General features: G+C 33.6%; 1 protein-coding gene across 3 annotated transcripts in view; it reads left to right on the top strand.

The window, feature by feature from the left end:
• The window catches only part of LOC145296798 (signal peptide peptidase-like 3), a 344,500-nt gene that overhangs the window by 115,806 nt on the left and 203,982 nt on the right, over positions 1-24,712 (top strand). The gene's annotated exons all lie outside the window — the stretch shown is intronic.

The raw sequence follows: 24,712 nt of genomic DNA, 5'->3' as shown, positions 1-24,712 counted from the left end.
ATGTTCTGAACTTGGGTTTAAGAATCGGATCTGGAGTTCCATTCTTAAATTCAATCTCAGATTAAAACAATAGGTTCTACCACTATATAAATCTCAACAGGAACGTGTTAGTTGATTCAAAAAGACTTGTTTGCCCAACATATTTAGCTTCAGTTGCAAGTAAATTTATATACTATATGACTAAGTTTGGTATGAGGAAAAAACGTTATTCTAGGATGCAAAAAGCAGGACCTAGTACTATAGATAATATATGGAGTGAGACAAAGAAAACGACTATCTGGGTCCGGTTGAGCTGGCTTCGGCTTTTTCCTGAGCAAGTACAGTGTCTCTAACTATTGTAGCCCAATTTAGCCAGTGCTGACCCAAGTCACATGATATGGCTAGCCATTCATCATTCAAAGGTCAACTACTTGTGGGCCTGATAGTGCTGTTAAGCCTAGCCTGAGCCTGTGTAGATATTGCACTAATAATTTTTCTTACCAGTAACATTCATTCTTATTCCCTACTACATATATCCCAAAATCAAATTTTATTTCATTGTTTAAATTTTTTTTTTTTTAATTTACTTTTGTTCTTACTAGAGATAAGGCATCCTACGGGATGCTAGACATTTACCCACTATCTCCTATATTCCAACTGAGAAATCTTTTTAAGATTCTATCCCTTTAAGTGTAATGGTTTGCATTTATCTTGCACTTGGTTCATCTAGTATATTTGCTAGGTACTTTTTGAAATTATTTTTCATCAGTCCGGTTGTATTTGTTTTCTGTTGGATATAATAAGAAATCTAGGTTAGGTTATGACGAAAAAGAAATGATAATTATTTGTATTATTATTGTAGATTAACACCTCCACTAAATCAGCCGTCCTTCCTTCATGAGATTCTAGTTTTTTAATTACTAAAATTATAGTTTCTTTTAATGTCGTACATAAAACCTTGGCATTTTATTATCTTTTCTCTCTCAGCTTTGTTTAACCCAGCATCATTGGGGGCACTAACTTCTACCAAGGTTGCTTCTTTCTTTTTGCCACATATCACTAAAGTTTGAATAGCTCACTTTTTAAATATGTAGCCATAGAAATTGCCTAGTAATGTAGCCGCAATAGATCTCTGCAAAGCAATTTTATTTTAACACAATAACTGAATTATGACTGTTGAAAGTTGTAGGAAATTTGAAGATGTGCCGCCTTGTGTCAGTAAATCTATAACTAAAACTAGACTACCCATGACCCGTTTGGTCAGTATGTTATATTAGCTATGGAATTCACTTGTGACGTAAAGAAAATAGGTTTTATTTTATTTTTTTTTTTTTTACATAACAGACATTTCTATGAAAGTATATTAAAATGAAAAATCATGGATGGATCATTCAGACATGGAAAAAAAAAATCCTCCCTATTCATGTCAAGTTACCTATTTTTCTGAATAATCGCTCAAAAATCGAAAATTAAACATGATTTTCCTATGAATCGAATGCCGACAAGTCAATTAGCAGTAAAAACGCACATGAGCCTACCAATGAGAAATGTAAAAATGAAAAACCCATATTGGAATCCTTCAACCAAGTTATAGAAACTTAAAATCTAAAAAAAAAATAATTAATAAAACCTGAAGCAAAAAAATAAAACCTAAATAAATAAAATAAAATAAAACTAATATTGAAACAGATTAGTAAATGTGTCAACAAATTCACTGTTCTCACACAACTATTTTGTATCTAGAAATGTAAACAAAAAATAAAAAGGAAGGAAAAGGGACGGATAGAGAGTAGTAGTAGTAGTAATCTTGGCTTTACTACAATTGTTATATTTGTCAAAGGATTAAAGTTGTTTAGTTGTAAGAAAATAGCGACAGTATAGTTGTAATAAAGAATAGTTGCAAAACACCCCCACTCTTCCCATGTTAAATAATAATTTTGAAATAATAACGTTAATATTTCAGTGCGCAGGTCAAAATCTGCAAAAGAAGCAATTTGTGTTCATTTGTTTATGTTGTTATGGGTTAATGTTTATACGCGCATGCGCAACCGGATATCGTAAACCGGAAAGTGGGTTACATCACTCGTTATAAGGTCATTTGAGTTTTATAATTATATAGATTGCAAACTTTGAATTAGTGAAAAATCCTTAAAAATGTAATGTTACCTTGTTATAAATGAAAATTTATTATAATAGAAACAATAATTATTAGATCAGACCAGCCTAAACACTGGGAAAAATCTCATAACCTCTCAATAAAAACATACAAAAATCACCTGAAAGCACAACTTTGATTATTTATGATATTATCACGTGGTTCCCCTGATCGACAACGATCGCCAACCCTAACATTGTGTGCTATGGATTTCTTTTCCTTTATCTTCTCGTTCTGGCCATATTGTTATCTCCCACGCATTAGCGACTGCAGAGATAGTGCGTTGGCTCACGACTATAAAAAATGAAATAAAGCAGAAACAAAGAAAACAGATTTGGGCATTTTCTATTAATATTAGTTGCACTCTGTGTGTGTGACACCATAATGGGAAACTAGATGCTAATATCCAATCCATATCTTAGGTTTCCTGTAGTGGCTGATTTCATCAGTCGAAATCAGCTCATTTAAATATAAAGCTCTCTCGACCTGATCCAAGCTATGGTCTGACTTCCACCGTTTCCAATTGGCAATTGCCCATAGCTCTGATTGTCGTCAACCATTGCAAATATCATTGACTGTTGCAGGCTTCCCCAACCATTGTAAAACTCACTGACAATCCTAAAACTAATTCTAAATATCTCTGGTCCTTTTGTTGCCGTCATCTATCACACCTTGATTACAACCACACCTCAGCTCTCCTTTGTGTTCATTGGTCAACAACTTCCTATGCATTTGTCTTTCCATAACCCCGTGTTCTATACCTTTTATTTACCTGATAACCTTTTAATATATACTTTTGTCCTCTTTCCTTTTTCTTCCTAATACTTGGGGGTGGGGGATCAATATCGATAGTATCACATTCATATAAGGTACATTTCAACGGCAAAATCTCGTTACCTCTCAATAAAAACATACAAAAATGACCTGGAAGTGCAACTTTGACTGTTCCTATCAGATTCATAACACATTTAATCTTAGTAATGTAATTCATAGCACAACAGAGATCAAGTTGATTTTTCTTTTAATAGTAAATCAACAAAAATAAACTCTGATTTAGATCATGTAAAACAAGAACAGTTTGATAACAGGGTAAAGATTTCATTCATTGAAGTTTGCAACTTGGATTTTTTTTCTTCTGAAACTGTAACCGTATATTGACAATTGGTCATTTTTCTTTAATCATTCAAACACTACCGTGTTTGAATATATAGTTAAGTGGCAGTTTTAGTCATTTAGAACTGCTTTAAAGCTTCACCGCTCACTCATTTTTTGACCAAATTTCAAACAATTATTACAGTTTATAGATCACCTTCTCAGTTATATTGTGAAAAAATTTTTCGTTCAGTAAAACAGTTATGATGAATTTACTGGTGCTCAAAGTTGTAAAAATTCGTAAGGAAGTGAGCAACGTTTTTTATGACTGGTTTTCATAGCAACCACGTCGCTTCTGCGACTACTGTTGCTACCAATTCACTGCTCTCGCGAAAAGAGAAGTCACAAGTGAAACCAAATGAAAAGGAGATAATTGAGGGATTTGATTGAAAGCAGACGAGTGCTGTACATTGTTACACATGTGTATGGTATGTTTATGGGGGAAAAAATAAGACCGAAATTAAACAAAGAACAAGTGAATTTACTGGAAACCTGGAAAAATCATGGATTGATAGAAAAATGCAAGCATGAAAAGTAATATGGTAAAGCTGAAGAATTTAATCTGTTTTTTTGTGGGGGGGGGGGTCCCAGGCAATGTGGGTAGCCTTGCTAGTACATATTAAGTGTGAAACAATGAAATGACTTACTTTCAGTGGAGATATAAACCTATGGCCAATACATACTTTCGCTTTCAATGATTATCTATATGCTAGTAAAATTCACACTTCACTCTTATATGTATGTTTTAGATGGTGAGAGTAAGGCTGAATAAAGGAATGAAATGGTGTAAATAATGGAGAGAGATAGGGTCTATTAGTATATGACAGTGTATCCTGAGTTTGTGAAATCCTTTGATATTAATCAATCATACTGATTTTATAAGGAATACAGAGTTAAGAAATTATATATCACACTTCAAACAAGTCATTTAAAGCTTAAAGGGCTATTGTGATAGATAAATTTATAGGGAACAATCTGAGTGCAGAGTTAAGCAGCAATGTTTGTTCACATTACATTTAAGTTTTTGTATGTGGGTATGGCAGAGGGAGCAGGATGGGAATTCCAAAGGCAATCAATCTAAGGAAAGAAGCTATTTGAATAGGAAATCTTCTGGCAGCATCTAGAAACCACTTGTATTGGTTCCTAGTAAAGGTTTAGTATATGTAATAAAGACCGACTCAACAAATTATGGGTAATTTTGTCACTTTTAATTGAATGTTTTTATAGGCAATCAGGAGCGAGGTGGGATCTTGAGTTGGCAATTTAACGAATTAGTTTGTCAGTTTAAAAAAAAGAAAGTGATTCTGAGATATTACTTTTAGCTACTCTCCATTTTTGTAGGCATTGCAACACAATCCTCTTATTCTTTCAAAAAATGTTATCTGAAGTTAAGCTGCTGCGTGGTGTGAACAATTTAACCCCCTCCTATCGCACACTGACTAGTAAATGATTAAACAACACAATTGCATTTGACATGGATTTATACATCATCAAAAGAGTATATATATATATATGTGTGGTACGTTGGATGTAGTTTTGAAGTTTGTTCCATACTTCAACAAGTCTGAGTGAAAAAATATTTCCAAAAGTCATGGAAGCTGTGCTGCTTTTTTTTTTTTAATTTTGTAGACATGTCCACATGTGTTATACACAAGGAGATAAAAAACTGCTCAGAGTTGTTGTTGTTGTTGGCAAGATGGTTATTAATTTTATGGGTGTTTACTAAGCCAGTTGCTAGATATCAGAGCTTCAGTATCCAGGGAAGCAAGTTGTTGAGAGTATGGCGTGTGTCTGAGTGAAGGTATTTACTTGGTTGTGCATCTCTGAACGGTTTCCGACTGATGATGCAAATTCCAAGTGTTGTTGGACCATAGCTGCATATAGTTTTAAATAAATAGCTGGTGATTGGCTAAGGTTTTTCTAAGTGATGCTAAAACACCGTCAGTCATCTTGATAATTTTATAGATGCTCTTTTAATGTTGACACTAGATCGAATCCATGATTTTATCTATAAAGTAGAATGAGATTTTCCCAGGACCATTATTTTATCTTTACTGTGATCAAGTTTTCAGACAGGGGATAGGAGTAATTATCCCCTGGCAATATTAACATCTCATCCTTCAATCAATTACACTAGAGAGAAATACAAAAGAAATCTTGGTAACTTTTTTCAGACTCCATCATGCATAAGATCACTTCATATTAATTTTTCCAGGCAACGCCGGAATGCAGATACTACTAGTAATTCAACTTCCTTTTAGAAAGGTACTTTGTTTACAAGCTTTGCTATATATGATTGCTGATCATAATCCATTCCCTAAACAATGTTCTCATAATGCTTATATATATATATATATATATATATATATATATATATATGTGTGTGTGTGTGCGCAGTATTTTTTCTTTTTGTTAATCTCTTTAACTGTCCAATTTAATGTACTGGATTTATGGTAATCTCCTTCAGTCAAATTCAGATCATTAAAAATGAGTCATTATAGGAAACCCCTTTGAGATTAAATGTAGATAAAATGGTGAAAATTGGGGTTAATTCTCTGGAGACCCTGATCTTTAAGGATTATAAGGTGATTGGGAGTGGAAGTGGAGATCAAAATAATTTGCATCCTCTAATGATAAATTCACTTTTCTTGATATATATATATATATATATATATATATATATAATGTCAATGATTAATTGTATTTATTTGAAAGTGTCAGAGTAGATATAAAAATGTTGCAAATAAGTACCTAGAAAATCTTAAAACGATACAATCGCATATATTGTATCACAGGAATTTGAAAAAAAAAAAAAATGCACTATAAATAATCCTTGGAGGTTTTAGTTCTGGCTGAATTCAGTCTAATATGTTAAAAAGAAGTTGTCTATACTTTGTATAAACATTATTGAAGTCTGTAAAACCGGTTGTAAGAGGTTAATATCTGGGCTTGCAGTGCTGACAATAACAACAAAAAATGAATAATTTAACTTAAATGAAGTATTAAATAAATATAAAATAAATATAAAAAACTTTAAAAGATTTTCAATAGATTTAAGTTTAGAAGTTGGGATCTTTCTGGATTCTAATTGCCATAAGTTATTTAAAAAAAAAAAAAAAAAAAAAAAAAACGGGGGTGGAAGTGTTATCTATTATATAAAAGCAAAAATGTGTGTTTGTGTACGTTTTTTTTTTTTTTTTGTATGTTCGGCAAAAGCTTTTTTCGGCGGGGGGGGGGTTACCATATCTTAGAACTTTTTTATTAACTCCCTAGATTATAATATCTACGATTTGTGAAAGGACATCTTGTCTATCTTTTATTTGAGCGACTTTTGTTATAAAATTTCTGCTATTCTGTGTTCTCGCATTTGTTTGTGTTTTTCGTATATGAAAGCGAAGTCGTGTTCTTGACCTTTCGTGCCGCGACGTCCAGAAAGCAATGAGTTTTGATCACTGCGGGGGAAAACCCGTAATAGCAGACAATTGCTATTCATTTGGACATTCCCCTCTTTGTGCAGAGCTGGTTTTCCCAAACATCTTGAAACCGTAAGGCTTAACTGGCTTGAAGCCAGAATTAACTGTGATTTCATTTCTCTATAGCGTGATATTTGACCTAAAAAAGCAGACATTCGTTTAAGCACCTGCGTTTTTTAATCGTTTAATTTCAACGATTCTCACTTCCTCTGCCCTCTTAGCATAATGGTAACATGTCACGTTTTCTTTCACTTTTTTTTTTTTTCCGACTTCGCCTCAAAACTTCAGGTTCGAGCCTACCTGCCTACTAACACTTTTTCTTTTCTTTTTTTTCATGTTCTTTTCCTCCTTCGCTGTTCAGGTTTGAGCCTACCACTTTTTTCCTACACACACCGACAAACACCCGGGCAATGCCAGGCACTTTCGCTAGTCTATAATATAAATCTCACCTGTGTTTAAATGTATGTATATATGACTGCCTAAAACTTTCGACAGAGGTGACGAGATTGGTATCCTTTTGAAGCTCAACCCTTTGGATGACAAATATCGGAAAATTGGGCAAAAACATTAATTCCTTCACCCTCAACTGGGCAGTTTTCTAACGAGGGTCGGTTTTTTTTTTCACTGACATTTTTTGCAAGTTATTCAAACCTCGCATAAACGACATCGCATAAAAGGCGTTATTTCGACCGCCCGTGACGTCACAACCGCAGTAAGCGCATTTTTTTATTTTTTATTTTTTTTCCCAACCTCTTTTTCGTCTGGCGCGTTACGGGTTTGAGCCTGCTTACTACACCTATTTTTTTTTTTTTTTTTTTTTTTGCTCAAAACCTACCTCCAAATACCCGGGCGATGCCGGGCACCCAGGCTAGTATATTATAAAAATCATATATATTGTAATTTTAACTAAGTTCAAGTTTGCACAAAATAAAAAAAAAAAAAAAATAAATACCAGTTGAGGTTTGAACTCACCAACACTTGTCTTGAAATGCTGTGCACATAACCTTAAGAACAAGGTATTAATTACGACTGTTGTTAATTTTTCCTTTTTGTTGGAGGCAGATATGCCATGAGGCAAGGGAAAAATAATGTTAAAAAATGTATAGAACAAGCAAATGCAATAATGTTCAAATGTTTTGATGATGTAATGATTTCTTAATTTATGAATGAAAACTATAAAATAATTGATTTTTGTTGTAATGCAAGCAATTAGTGACAAAATTAATGTTAACTTATGTCTGTTTATATGAAAAAATGTAAGAGATTAATTCCTGTGACAATGTGTTCTGTAAAGCCAAAAACAATTTTCATCTACAAAACAACCAAACTAAACATCATAACATCATGAATAAATATTTGAAGATATAAAGAACTTGAAGCTTAAGAACTTTTACCAAAATGCCCGGATTTGACATCAAATAATCTGGAAAGGATTGATTTGCCGTAAACAATCAAACCATAACAAATTTATGAACTAATTTATGAATGAAGACTATAAAGTATTTTTTTGTAATCCAAGCAATTCGTGAAAAAATTGTTAATTGATGTCTGTTTATATTAAAAAAAATCTAAGAGATTCTTAATTCCTGTGGTAATGTGTTCCACAAATGGGGACTTCTTGGAAAGAAACTCTGTTTAGCAAAATTATACCTCCCATGCAAGAAGAAATAAGTTTTTTTGATAGTAGTCGAGTTCTTGTTGTAAATGCCTTACAAGGAACCAGAGATTGGAGCTTAGTTGTACAATTTCTATCAGAATAATGAGTAGAGAAAGACTATCAAAGTTCAGTGACAAATGAAACGCCAAGACAATTAGAAACAATGAAGCTTGAGTGAGGAGAAACACTTGTTATTTGAGTTGTCCGTCTCTTAGACTCATCGTCTTTTCAAAGCTTAAGAGTGCAGTCTACCCCACTATTTTACAAGTAGTTAGTGGGGGGGGGGAGGAGGAGGAGGAGGAGACAGTCATCTTTTCCAAGAAAAATTTGTCTCTGAGGGGGGCGGGGGACACACACAAAAGAACTTGTAATCATTTAATAAAATAGCTCCTAACATGATTTTGTTTTCTACAATTTTCAAATTGACACCATGAAATGTTTTCAAAGATGTGACTAAATTCATACTATTCCAAGGTCTAAAACAAGCCAACAAGTGTTTGATAGATAAATTCCGGCCCAGAAAATAGCAGTTGTTTCCCCTTTGTCAGAAACATCGCTCATGAAATGTGAGTACTAATGTACAAAATAAGGGAAAATGTTTGCATGCATATATGCGAAGGCGTGTATGCTTTTAATGCGTTGCTCTCCTCTGTGACTAATAATGGCGTTTCTCTTCTGATTTCTTGAAAAAAATTAAATCTTCTACAAAGTTTTTCTGTTTAATAGAATATAATAATGTTACAATTTTTAAATAATCTCTGAGGAATCTGTTTTATGGGCTCTTTATATTGAACTGAATATGTGTGATGGGGCGGGGTTAGGGTTTAGGCATATCAAATTATTTGTAAAAGATTTAGAATAACAGTATGCTGATAAACCGGAAATAGAGGAGTCGCATTGATTGTTCTTTATTTTATCTATTTATTTATTTATTTTTTTTTTTAATGGCTTATAGATTCTTATCGAAAGCATATTTAACGTCATGCCAGATACAGAAGAGATTTCCGGTAATTTAGATAGAAAAAACACAGAATTATAAATTATAAAACAACAAAAATGTGGCTGGCTTGAGAACCCCCCCCCCCCTTTTTATTTTTTTATTTATTTTTTTAAAAAATATATTTTCCTTCATCGTTTTCTCCTAGGGGTGGGACATCTATCCAGATGTCTGACATTTACCCCTATTTTAGTGAGTCCAACCAAGAGATCTTTTTAGGATTCTAGCCGTCCCTTTCAGTGCAATCATTTGTTTCTCACTTGCACTTGGCTCACCGCGTATACTTGCTAAGTACTTTTAAAGGTTGCTCCTATGATTAGTATAATTGAAACCTCTGTGACATACCAAAGTGATGCGGACTATAGGCTTAGTGGTTGGGTTTGCTTTCTACATCACTTTTATTAATATCTGCAGGAAAGGTATACATTCATATATTCTCTCTATGAATATCCGGTAATATCATTTTTTCTTTTGTGGTATTTGCATAGTGTGAGACATTCCACCTTCCACTGAGAGTGGAAGTTTCTGGGGGATCCAAATTCACATGCGGTCATCAGTCAACCTGTATATCTCGATTAGGGAAGATTACAGACAGTACCTAGTATTTCCAAATGGTCACCCATCTTGTACTGCTCAGGCTTAACATTGCTTAACTTCGGTGATCCAATGAGAACCGATGTGTGTGAATGTGATTATTCTCCCTGTAGCTATGCATTAAATTAAAACTAATCCAGGAGAATGAAATCTCAGAAATAACGCCAGTCTTCCTCTACTGATTGTGGCATTGTTTTCAGTCATTCTGGACTTTTCCCTTGCTACTGGATGCAAGGAAATTTTGTTCAAGAAAGGTGTTATTGGAAATTGTGCAACTCGTGTTTCGTTATAGAATCTCTGCAGACATTTTTAGGGGAGGGTATGCTATTTATTGCCTCATGAGATTGAAAGAAGGTCATTTTAATTTAATGGTTAACTGGCAATCTCATTACCCCCCTTTCTCATCGTCAGGCTTGTGTTAATCTGAACTGGTAAGGTGGGTGGTTAGACGCCTTCCAGCCCAACAAGATTGAAAACAAGACTTTCAAATGTGTGTGTGATATAAGCGTTTCTTGGCTAAAGTGAATTTTTTCATATTTGACAAATAAAATAGCTTTATGGAAAACATAACAGCATGTAAAGTTATAGGTGTTAGCTGTTTGAGGACAGCTCTCAAGCACGCACGAGAATTAAATTCTGCAAATTAACATTTACAAAATTTATTGTTGAAAAAACAAGGAATACAAGTTACAATAAATTATTTCCTTACATCATGGAGTTTTTAAAAATTAGCTTTTTTTTTTTTTTTTTTTTTTTTTTAATTTAAAAAAAAATTTATTTTTTATTTATTTTTTTTTTCAGAGAAAAATAATTAGCAAAAAATTATTTTATAGACATTGTTGGTTAGCACAAAAAATTGGAAACTCTAATGTTCGAAAGAGAATAATGCTCGAAAAAGTATTTAAAAAAAAATAAAAAAAACGCAAAGAATATTTAAAATGATTTCTATAATGAAGTTGTCAGATAATAACAATATCCGATTGATAAAGTTGGTTGGAAATTGGTTAAATCCGTAAATCTGCTATTAGTACCTCTGCAAACATAGTGTGAGAATATTCAGATCAGGTATATCTATAATCCTTGGAAGATTTTTAATTTAAAAACAGTTAAATCAAAATAAATTGTTTTGAACTGATGAAAAAATTTCCAACATTGTTGATAATGTTTTAAAAACATAGTATAGATGATAAATCTATGACGTCAAATCAAAATAATAATTATTAGAATTATTGCAATATTTTCCATTTCTAAAACAAGTTAAAATATATATTTAAAATATTGTGACTGATGGAAAAAATAAAATATATGTTTATATTTTAGGTAGCTCTTGCTATCTTGTGACCCTTCTATTATTTTGATTCGGGATCTGTGGAAATTCTACTGCGGACTCATTCATATGTAATATATTGATGTTTGCATTCTGTAGATGTTCAGCGTAAATGGAGATGCTCTGATATTATTGTAGCTCTTTTGTTAAAACTGCAAAAGTATTTACCTAAGCTAGCATAAACGCCCGGCAAAAAAAAAAAAAAAAAGAAAAAACAATCGTAAAATATGCTTAAATATATTTTAATTCTTGCAGATTTCATATATATTACTATAGAGTTAATGTTCTATCGACTTTTATATATTACTAGCGAGGGTACCCGGTGTTGCCCAGGCGTTTGTAGGGGTGTGTTGAGCAAAAAAAAAAAAAAAAATGTGGTAGTAGACAGGCAGACTTGAACCTGTGACGCGAAGACAAAAAAGAAAGTGAAAGAAAGCCTGACATCTTACCGCTTGGCCATGAAGCGACAGGAAGTGAAAAGCGTTCAAATCTAGCGATGTCAATCAAAAAGTTGACTTGCAGAAATGGATAGTTAAGTGAAAGAGTTCACGCAGGCACAGAAATAAACATCTGGCTTTCTGTTTGTTTCCCCACGATGTTGGAGAAAACCAGCATTCAAATTTAGCGAGGTCAACCATCATGCTATTGCGAAATGAAATCACGCACTCAAGTCTGGCTGCAGGCCAGGTAAGCTTTCATCTTTCTGCCGTATTTGTTTGTTTCCCCATAATGTTGGGGAAAACCAGCTCCCTCCAAAAAGGGAGAGCTCTGGCAGTGTCCAAGTGAATACTAATTGTCTGATATGAAGGGTTTCCCCCATATTAAAGCTAATTGCCTTTCCATATGTCTCGGCCAGGAAGGCCAGGCGTTATGCTTTGATCAGTTTTGCTTTTATACAAAAAAGACAAACACGGGGAACCAGGGATTTTTTAAACAGTCGATCAAAATAAAGATAGACGACGTCCATTCTCAAATCTCGGATATTATAATCTAGAAAGTATAAGGAAAGTTTTCCAAAATAGTAACTTTGTTGAGAAGCCCAGTGTAAAAAGTCTTTCTTGGATATACAAAAACACTCACGGCTGCCTTTTATATATATACTAGCAGGGCTACCCGGCGTTGCTCGGGACCGTATAAACAATGAAAAAACAAAAGCAGATATTGAACATATGTTTTATTCTTAGGGGAGAGGAATCTTTCATCTCAAGTTTTAGCGTTAATGACAGGTTTTTTTGGGGCCCCCCTCGAAGATAACTGATCAGTTGACCAACTTCTAGTGGTCCGTTTGACGTGAAATTTCGATATTTGTCATCCGGGTGATGGGGCTTCGATATGATACCAAATTTGTCAAGTTTGGTTCCGTCTTTCAAAAGTTTTAGCATTACAAACAAACATACATACATACACACAGACGTTTGGCTTTTATATATATAGAAGATATACTAGTATATATATATATACTAGCAGGGGGAGGGGGTACCCGGCATTGCCCGAGTGTTTGGAGGTGTGTGTGGCGGGAGTGGGGGTGTTAATGAAAACCTAAGAATAAGCGAAGTAAAAAAAGAAAACAGAAAAACGAACGTTAAAACTTATCTGAAAAATAAAGTGGGGGGGGGGGTAATCAAAACATCGAAAAAAAAAATACAAAAAAAACTAACGTAAGGCAAACAAACAATGTTAAATGTAAAAATCGAAAAAAGAAAAACGAACGTTAAAACTGCTTAAAGCCGAATCAACACAAGAGGGGTCGAAAAAAGCCTTTTTTGCACATACAAAAAATTGCGCGCCTGTTTTGCCTTTTATATATATAAAGTTGCGATTTCAAAAAATATATCCATCTGACTTGCATTAGCTTGAATCGAAACCGAAATAAAAAATTATGAAAAAAAATGTGTATATAAATTAAGTTCCTTCAGCCATAACCAAAACCAAAACTTATGAAGTCTTGGTAAAATTACTTATGACAAGAAATGGACGTACATAACAATTAAACGACGCGGATGTAAGCGTGACACAGAAAATAACACACACTCTATTGTATTAATATATAGATTTTATTATGCATGTTCCATACATATACTTTAATTTCCTTCCTTCACTAAGACCATAACTTTTATACTCCAATTCATATTAAATGTTGATGTGGTTTTTGGCAATACACCAAAATGGCCTTTACAAAAGTCAGGGACCATGCCAAAAAGTACAATCAGTCGTAAAGAATAACAGAAAAAATGTACATGACATAACTCCTAGTCCTTAAAGAAATATTCCCTCTGAAATATTCCAGATCTTAACCGATGCTTCAACGTTTGACGGCGACCAATTCCACTTAAGCTGGAAATCCTGATTTGAGTCTTTCGATGAAGTTGAAGAAATCTGTTAAAGATTTTTTGATTCAGTGCCAAAGGATTTGTATTTTGACCAAATCTGAAAATTCATTGGCACAATGTCATGTACAATGATGATCTTGTAGATGAAGAACATAACTAAAAAGAAGAAAAATGGTTTTGGTGATGAAAGGATGGTTGTAAGAGAGGAAAGAGTTGTTGCATTGATAACCATCCTGTATGCCTTGTTTAGTTTGAAGCAAAATCAATTCCGTAGTTTGCTAAACTTTTTTCTTACAATTATTACGATTAAATTACAATTTCATTCATAATTTCATCAACAAAACAAGCATGGGCTTGAAAGTGTTATAAGTGTGGATAAAAATACAGATATACATTGAGTTGGTAGATGCACCTGTACTCAAAACATGGGTTGAATTTGGGGCATTCATATAGTTAAACCAAGTGATGTCTTAAGGGTTAGACAGGAACATGTCATCTTGACATTTAAACCAATCGACTGCTAAAAATATCTGAAAGTAAAAAAAGTTTGGAAGTGCCTCCTGTCAAACTTTGGGAATCTGCACCATATTCAAAATATAGTTGCAAATTACTTAGGATTTCTACCCAGTCATGACTGACAGAATGAGAGCATGCTACCTCCATGGATTAAATAAAAAAATTCTATGCAGATTGCCGAGTTGGTCAGAAAGATTCTTGAGTTCGATAAGACACACTTGAAAAAAGTCTGAGATTACATTAACCGAAACGTTGTGAAAATAACACTCAATATGAGAACCGTAGTCCGAAGAATCCAAATGATACAAATAAACAATTCTCCTCTAAACATGGAGGACTTATTTATTAAGTTAAAGACTTGGAGGAATACTATGGAAAATAAATGTCTGAGAGTGAATGTTACAAGACTAAAATAATAATCAGTAGTAGTAGTAGTGTTGGAAAGTTCCCCAAAAGAAGAAATTTCCCCTACTTAGTTTGTGGAAAGGAAGTTGGGAATAATTCAGTTTTTGTGGTAGCTGTAACCATTGGTGGTGGAGATGAATGAGAATTCTGATATGAACAAAGTATATTTAAATAGCAAAACTATTGAGGTTGTCAAAAAGATTTATTTTTGTGATGCTGTTGGAGCACAAGGTGGAACAGGTGCCAGTGGATTGCAAGAATCAAGAGTGGATGGAGTATGTTCAGTGGAATTTTGACATTACTAACCAGCAGAGTGCTACCACTGGTAACGAAGGAAAAAATCTCTCAGGAAAGTATACATAGTGTGATTATGTATGGAAGTGAAACGTGGCTAGTTGAGGACATGCGTTGCATGGAAAGAAATGATATGAGAATGATACAAAAAATGTGTAATGTAAGACAAACTTAGTTCTAATCACCTTAGAGAAAGATAAAATCGGGACAATATTGGGATGGAGAAGAGTTCTTAGGTTAGTAGATGTAGAGCAGTTGAGGTAGCAGGTCCAGTTTACAGTGGAAGGCAAAGGAAAACCTGGGAGGAAGTGATTGGTATGAATTTGAGAGCAATAAGAACCTGATCAAAAAATTAATTTGGGAGTCAATTTTTTAAATCCGACTAATGTATACCAGAATTTAAAAATAGACATTACTCTGAACATGATGATTTCGCGTGTTCCTTATAGAAAAAAAGGTTGGAAAATCTACATAAAAGCTAAGTGTGTTATATAAAATTTTCTGGGTAAGACAATGACGGGTGTCAAACCTTTATGTTCATCTCTGTTGAATCTTTACATGTTCTCCTGTAGACCGTCCTGAAAACTTAAAATCTATAATATAAAGTTGAACATCTCTGTGTGTGTGTGTGTCTGTGGTCACGAATAGGCTCCTATATGGTTGACTATTATAGAAAACTGATCACATATAATGATAGATGTATTGAGACAAAGGAATGGGTATGTTTGATCTAGCATAATGATGATTCATTAAAATTGTGGGGTCTGCATACGCACCTGGTCCACAAAGTATGGAAATAAAAAATTAAAAAATTATAAAAAAACGTTTACAAGTGTTTTTGATATAGATGTACATAATACTTTGATAAGTATGTTTTAACTTAAATAGGGATGGTATGATAAAATTGTGGTGTCTGCGTTCGCGCCTGGCCTCCATAGAATGGAAATAGGCACAAACTTTAATAAAGACTTTTCATATCTATCTGCATAAGTATACTTTGATAATTATGTTTCAGTTTGAAGAAATATGATATAATAAAATTATTGGGTGTTCGTTCGCGCCTGACCTCCATAGAATGGAAATATGTCACAAAGTTTAACAAGGTTTTTAATATAGATCCACAGAATATTGTGATAAGTGTTTCAGTGTGAACAGGTATGCTATAATAATTAAATTAATTAATTTAAACCTTCGCCACTTCTGGTTTGGTGATGAATGCAACAGCAAAGACGTCACGTTTTTTTTTTTTTTTTTTTTTTCATGTTCTTTTCCTTCTTTGCAGTACAGGTTTGAGCCTGCCTACTACCACTTTTTTTATTTTTTTTTATTTGTTCAACACACATCTCCAAATACCTGGGCAACGCCGCACACCCAAGCTAGTATGTTAATAAAACACCCCTCTCCAACTTTATAATTGTCTGATTTTCATAAATCAATGTTTATAGCAATAGTTTATTCATGAGTTGTTATGGCTCATTCAGGCAGGCTAATAACAATATCAAACACAATTTTTATGAATATGTAATGATACACTAAGACATTACCTGTTCATACATTATCACCTTTCACACACACATAAAAAAAAGGCTGTTTGGCCAGTAAAGGTGGTGATTAATCTGATATTGCTAAGATAAAAAAAATTCTAACTTACAATGAATTGTTCTAAAATCGAATTCCTAAAACAGTGTAATCATATATATATATATATATAAGACAAAACGGCCGCACGTGTTTTTGTATGTCCAGCAAAGGCTTTTTTTTTTTTCGTGGGGGGGGGGGGCTTCTCCAGGGGGTTAGTATGTTTCAGAACTTTTTATATACCCTATCATAATATCTACGATTTGTGGAGGGACGGCATCTCTAGATGTATTTTGATAGACTTTTATAAAATTAGTGCTATTCCATTCTGTCACGTGTTTTTCGTATAAAGGCGAAACTGAATCGAAATAAGTGATTCGCTGGCCTTCATGGCCAGCACGTCTTGAAGGCAATCAGCTTTGATCACTGTGGGGAATACCCTTCATATCAGACAATTGCTATACATTAAGACCCTCCCACTGCCCCCACCCACTCTTGGGGGGGGGGGCTGGTGTGGGGAAACAAATACAGCTGAAAGCGTAACTGGCTTACAGCCAAATTTATGTGCATGATTTCATTTCTTCCCGTGCATGAACTGATTCACTTAACTTTCACTTTGTGCATGTCGATTTTGTGATCGCTAAATTAGAATGCCTTTCAATCCTTTCTCTTCATGGCCTCTTATACTTCCTAGATCGTAATATCTCAGATTCGCAAACGGATATTGTCTATCTTTTTTATTAATCGAGTTTTAAAAAATTTCCGCCATCCTGTCATGTTGGCTGTTTGTCTTTTTTGTATAAATAAAGCAAAACTAATCGAATGCAACTGCCAGCACCTGGCCTTTGCTTGGGTAGTATCTGTTCTGTAATTGGGCCTTGATCAATATAGGGGAAACCCTTCATACCGAAACAATTATATATTTGGATACTGTCAGAGTGCCCCCTTTTTTGGCCTAGCTGCTTTTCCCTCCACATTAGGGATGACCTTCATGGGAGGTCTAAAAGCAACGCCATTTCTGCAAGTCATCTTTTTTATTAACTGTGTTAAATTTGAATGCTTTACACTTCCAGTCGCGTCATGGAGTAGGGGTAAGATGTCAGATTTTCTTTCACTTTTCTGCCTTCGCGTCATAAGTTCAAGCCTACCTGCCTACTATCACTTTTACACCTCCAGGCACCCAGGCTAGTTTTAAATAAATTCATTTAAAAAAAGTGGCACTCGTTTTTATTAATTTGAAAAATATTAGGTTGACAAGGTTCTTGCGGAATTATTTTTAATTTCTTTTTCATATACACTCATGAGCAAAAAAGAATGGGCCAAGAGTGAAAGAAGGAAGAAATCGATTTTTCAATATTTATCCACAAATGTTTGTTAATTTTAACTGAAAATTTCTATTTTGCAGATCATTATTATAGCATATAATAAGTGAAAAAAATTAATACTTGGTGAGGATATAAAAAACGAATTGCAGGATTAAGGCAGTCCAAAATGACTTACAAGCAGATTTTTGATATTTTAAGAAAAGAAAATGTGAAAACATCTTTTTCTGCAGTGAAGCAAATTGGTCACAGGTTTTAAGTCGAATGCTTGGTAAAAGGGAAATCTGGATCTGGTCGCCCTAGAGCATCCACTTTGAAGGACGACCACAGGCTTAAATTAACTGTTTTGAAGGATCGAAAGAAAACTTATGTTGACCATAGAAAAGAATTTAAGACTGGCTGGAAATTTCTAGATATACAATATCTAGAGGAATGAAAGAAATGGGATTTTCCTCTAGAAGGTGTGCAAAAAGTGGTTCCATGGAAAGATTAACATTTTACACTTGTTTAACAAGGGTTTCAAATTTTTACAGGAAAGTACATAGACATGCATGTACCAGACCTGTAGTAATTACACTAATCGCCAAGATAATAGGGTGGGTCAGGTAGTTTTCTGGGCATCTCGTATTCAATTGAGGTTTGTGTGTGTCTCTCAGATAATGTTGGGAATTATTTGGAGGGTTAATTTCTGACCTGTGTAGTAACCCCCCCCCCCATGAACAATCCCTTGGGGGTGGGTAAATGTAAATAAACCGATAAAGTCAGTTATTGCATTCAAACATATTAAAGAAAAAAAAAAGATACAATAAAAAAGATACTTAGTCGGTATTCCGAAAAACGGTTGTTTTGGAGGATTTTCCTTTTTTCAAAAAGTCGGTCAGTAGAAATGAGTTACTCTGGTAGCAGAGCGTAGTTACTTTTCCCTTTTTAGGTTGTTTAAGCAATTAACGCTGTCCAATATTTTTTTTAAGTTCCCTTCGGGGAAGTTCCTTTTGTAAAGACTCATATGAACTTCTTCAGTCGCTCTTAAGTGTGCAAAAAATTACTCGCTTATGCAAATTAGAATATTTCCAACAAGAGATAGGCTCTTAGCTAATGAATTGTGTTAATAAGGACATTTTTTTTTATTATTTGATCTGGCTAAGATTCTCATTTGCAAGTCTAATAAAAGAAAGCGAGTATCATCATTGTAAACTTGAACCCCCCCCCCCCCAAAAAAAAAGACATTGTTTTAATTGCATTAAACTAGTTATTTTATTTAGAGGGAGAATTCTTCTGTTACAGTATTGACTGATATGGCACAATTGCCACTACAACTGTTGCCGTCACCAAGCTATGACGTAAGATGTAAATATAAAACCGGCCCCCCCTCCCCGACAAAGGGGGGATTAGATATAGTAATTCACTCTCAGTTCGTTCGTTTGTTGTATTTATTTGCTTCCCCACCAAAGCAAATTAGGCACAAGGCCGTTTTTAATGTGGGGTAAAAACCAGCTACCCTAAAAGTAGGCAAAAAGGGGGCACTCTCGTTTGTTTGTATTTTTCTCAGTAACCACTCCTTGAATTTTTAAAAGAATTTTTTGCACAAACATGGTGAAAGTAAATTTTTACCAGAACTGATTTCCCGGGATAACTCTAGTTGCACCCCTAGGGACAAAATTGCCCCCAAATTGTTCATCCATTCATTTGTTTGCACTTTTCTCAATAACCACATTTTTTTTTTTTAAATTTTACACAAATTTTAGTCATGGTGAAAATAAATTTTTCACCCATGGAGGGGACCCCACATGCTCGGTTTGTTTTTATAGCATCGTTCATTGAATTATTTTTCGAAAAATGTAAATATTTTAATAATTTGAATAAGTGGAGAGGGGGTTCAATGTATGAAGTAAAAATAAGAGCGAAGACTTCCTGGTAGGTATAGCCAGAACTTTATATAATTATATCTTTTGTTGTTGGATGATGCCATCTATTAAAATAAAGAAAACAGATTTATAACACCGTAAAAGAATCTTTTATGACGTCATAATGGATGATGTCGTCCCTTCAAAAATATATATATATATATATATATATATATATACTTTATGAACTTTTCTTTTAGTTCAAAAACAAACACGAATAAGCATATTAAAATATGTAAATGAAGAAATCTAATAATTTGAAACATAATATACAAAAGAACTAATAAATATCTATTTTTAAGTTATCTTTTTTCGTTTGATAAAGCCTTAGATGTTGTTGGACAACATAACGTTAAAATTTTAAAAAAAAATTTTTTTTCAAGAATAAATTTCATCAACTACATTTATTTTTATATTTAACTTTCAAACATGAAAAAAAAAACATTGTGTCTATGTTAGGACAACTAGTTTATTTTTTTTTTTTTTTCAGTCTGCTAAGACTTAAGTTTGTTTTTGTATGTACTACTAATGAACAACCTATCATCATCAATCATGTTACCCCTTATCGGTGAGGATAGTGCTGATGTTCTGGTTCAGAACCAGAGAGTACGGACACCTGTGTGTGTTTTTTAATTTTTAAAAATATCTTTTTAATTGTAGATCCTAGACAACTATAGCAGATGAATAAGTTGAATCTCTCATCTGCTGACCTAACCATGGGCTCCGTTAGACTCTTCCTTCGCCTGGGGGCTCTATTGAGTTTGTGGTCCTACCAGAAATTTGTACCTCTGACCACATTGGTCTCTTTTGGGCAATATTCATATCCACTGGAATGTTTTTAATGTGAAGGTATTTTGTCCGTGAATGCATTCATTGCACAGACAGTGATCATCGACTTGTAATCGTTGTCTCCATTCGGTGCTTGATTCCGACACCAATGGCAATATCAATCTGGTCTGTGTCACTGCTGTAATAAAACGATTTTCCCCTCAAAACGAAGTTACAACTCCAATTTAAAACGGGTAATGATCTTTTCATTTTGAGAAGTTGCAATGATACTAGTTTCTTCTACTAAACGACACTTCAAAATCAAAAATGTATCTTCCTACAAAACAAAAACAGTCCAACCACTTAAGTCATAAATGCTTATCTGTCTTTGTGATGAATAGAAATGCAACTGATCTTCTCTGCTTGTTGTGTTAGAAAGTACATATATTGATATCAAGTGTCGTAAACCACACAGCTACCTACTTGAATATCATGAACCGGCTTATTTCTGTACATAAAAACTTAACAAAGATGACCACCATCTGGAATGATCATAACAGTTGGAAAGTCTTAAGTGGATCACAATCACCTCATATTTATGAAGACGTTATTAATGAAGACATTATTATTTGAAAAAGTCAACCCATTTCTTGGGTGGTCTCCCTTTTCTTAGCTAAACATTTCTCTCGTGCTTGTTGTCTGTAGCATGCATCTATGTATTCCACTAAACAAACGATGTTTCGTATGTTTACATATCTACATTTAAAGATTATCAGATGGTGTAATTTTCTGTGAAATGTTTAGTAACATGGCCAGACACAGTAGACAATAACCGATTTACTTATCTTTTGCTCCTGATGTTCAATAGTTTATAAACAACTTTATATTTATTATGTATACTTTTTAATCTTGGTGTGTTGTCACCATAATAACAAACAGAATTGTGGTTTAGCGTCTGCTTCCTGCAAAGATCCTTTGGCTTGAGCTGGAGCTTGACAATAATCAAATGCTCCTTTTGGCTTTTATGATTATCAGCTGAGTGCGAAACCAATGGTTTTCACCCTATAACTGATTCATTAAAAACAGAATTTGAGTCCTTTCCCATATCCAAATCCCAAAGAATTATTTTTTTTTTTTTCTTAATTTTTCTATTTTTTTTTTTTTTTTTCAATTTTTTTTTTTTTTTTTTTTCTTTTTTTTTCTAATTTTTTTTTTCTAATTTAGGCTCTTCCTTCGCATGGGGCTCTATTGAGTTTGGTTCTACCAGTTTTTTTTAGAATTTTTTTTTTTTTTTTTAAATTATGGCTAATGCAAAATCCTATGGCTCACAAATCGTTGGTGACAGTTAAACCGTGAGTGGCTAGCCATCTCCTGTGACCTTCTTCGGTTATGATGCATAAAGATTGGTACGGTTAGAGATGTGGTGCACATCATAGAAGCCAGATCAACCCAATGAGGATGAATCCCAGCTCATGATTGGACGATTCCAATATTTTTTCCCAATTCTAATACAATTATGACTTTTTTCTAAATTCTTGATCCCAATTCTTTTAAAATCCATAAAGTTTTAGCTATAGTTTTATTTTTCAATCTTCAGATTTCTGTAAAAACCCATGTAATATATGCACATTTTTTTTTTTGCAAACGTAGAAATACATTTGCTGTTGCTGATCAATTTATTTTAGTTTTGCTTGTAGTTGAAAGTCAATAAATATTTATCGTTTTAGCATTAGTACCAGAAATGGAAAATAAATTTTAAATGAAAACCTTGAAAAAAAAAAAGAAAAAACATTTGTTTCATTTTTTTCTTTATCAAAAAATGAGCCTTTCCGATGCCCCCCTCCCCCAATTCTTTAGATTAATCGCCCTAACACTAATGCCAACAGAAGTACTATATTGGAAATGATTTTTGAATAAATAATTAATATACCACATTAGTTGACTAAAGAGCAATAAATCCGGATGTTATTATTTTTAATATTCAGATTCTCAGTAATTATCAAATTTTGTTTGATTACAATAATAAATTTGGATATTATTACGGCTTCCATTATAGCTGTTTAATTTCTACATATTTTTATTTCAGAATATTTTTAGTCATAAATAAGTTTGAAACGCGCGCACATTTAGTTTTGTTTATTTATTTGCTTTTATATGAGGACAAAGACGCTTGGTCTGCTTTCTAATGTGAGGAAAATCCAGGTCACAGGAAATGGGCACTTTGGATGGAAACAAAAATTAAAATTACTTTCTCCTCACGGACTGAGCTCAGAAAAAGACATACACATTAAGTCGAAAACTAGAAATTTTAAATAAATATTAAAAAAATAGAAATATTGCACATGTCTGATCTTTTAACCGTCATGTTTTGAATTTTGTTTTCACCGTGCTGGATCATACAAACTCTATCTTTGACAACTAAAGACTGCGCCAAACACCATCATAAAAATAAAAATATTGCACATGTCTGATCTTTTTAACAGTCATGTTTTGAATTCCATTTTCACCGTGCTTCTTAACATTGGATTTCTATTAATCTTATATAACCTGAGGTTATTATTTTCGAGATATAAAGGAACCAATGAAGTTAATGAGGTTAATACAAGAGTGCTCAATACCGAAGTAGAGCAAGGTATACTTTTTATTTGTTTTTACATAAGCAGTAATGTGTTGCTACAGTCATGAGCATGTTTTGGTCAGCAACTAGAGACCTCTTCAGGCGATACAGTTTATACGAAAGCAAAGTTTGCAAATTTTATTTTCATATAAAATAACTAGCTGACCGAAAACCTGCTCATGACTGTGTAGCAACATATTACTGTTTATGTAAAAACAAATAATTGTGTGTGTGTGTGTGAAGTACAGTATAATGCAAATAAGGATGGGTATTCTGCTAATATATATATATATATATATATATATATATATATATATATTTTAAATTTATTTATACAAACATTAATAAATTTAATATACCTGCTCTGTTTACTCATTGAGCACGTTTTGGTAGACACATGTTGTTTCATTGGATGTATTTCTAGGAAACTAAGAGAGAGATAGAGAAAGAACGTTATGAGCCTCTCTGTTCTATGGTTATTTTAATGGCAAGTGCTCGACTGAGTTTCACTCTATGCCCCCCACCCACAAAAAAAAAAAACAAAAAAAACATTGACGGCAAACATTCTCCTCGTTACAGCTACTATCATTAATTTCCTTTATTCTCTATTTGTGATTAAAACTAAACAAAAATTTTATAAGCAAACCTTTTTCTGTCAGAACTGCTCCTCTATGAGACACAATACCATGGAGCTGTTTCACAGCTCACTATATTATGGTCGTTTTCAAGTCTAACGTCAACAAGTTCCAGTTGAGCCGTCCTCTTAAATAATTAATTTTTGCCTAATTTCCACCATCACCGATCACGATGTTATTTCACCTGACACTCAACTCTTATCTTTGAATGGCTTCCTGGCCTTGATAAGCGGTGACTCCAGTATAAAGTGTGTGTGTGTGTTCAATTGTACTAGCTTAAAATACCTGTTGAACTCATCCTTTCAACATGGTCATCCCATCAAATTCTTTTTTGCACACATTTCCCTATACCGTCCAGATTTAATCATCCTCTGAGGTCATCAGATCTAAGCCTGTCTTTGAGACTCACATCCATTGTATCATTTTTAGAGGATTTCTATCCATGCAATGCATGTCCTCAACTCTCACCAGGTTTCACTTCTGTACATCACATTGTATACCCATACTTGACAGTCTCATCCATCTCTATTATCTTACAATTCTTGTACACAAATTGGTTATCCTCTCTCAAACTACCAGTAATTCCACTGCACTTTTTACCTAACTAGTATGCACTGGCAACAGAAAAATTGAATTGCACTCATTCCCTTTCCACAAAGCGAAGAGAGGGAACTTTGTTCTTTTTGAAAACTTTCCAACACTGATTTCCAACTGATCATCACTTGATAACATTCACTCTCACACCTTTACTTTCTGTAGCATTCCTACAAGTCTCTAACTTTACAAGTACTATATATCCTTGTGTATAAGTCGGTGCATTTTAAGACCAAAAATTGTTATTTTAAGTATTATCTGTGTATAAGTCGTCTATAGATTGTAGACAAGTTAAATGGTCTGCCCCCTGGCTCTTTCTTGCACAGATAATTTCCCTTTTGGTGTCTTTTTTGTAAGACGTATTATAAATTGTTTCTCGGCATTCGTGAGTGATAAGATGTGCATTTATGCAAGT

The sequence above is a fragment of the Euprymna scolopes genome, chromosome 2, assembly GCF_053919585.1.
Source record: "Euprymna scolopes isolate OS-2025 chromosome 2, ASM5391958v1, whole genome shotgun sequence".
In the NCBI taxonomy this organism is placed as follows: Eukaryota; Metazoa; Mollusca; class Cephalopoda; order Sepiida; family Sepiolidae; genus Euprymna; species Euprymna scolopes.
The sequence above is the reverse complement of the archived record's forward strand: the minus strand, read 5'-3'. Positions and strand labels throughout refer to the sequence as shown.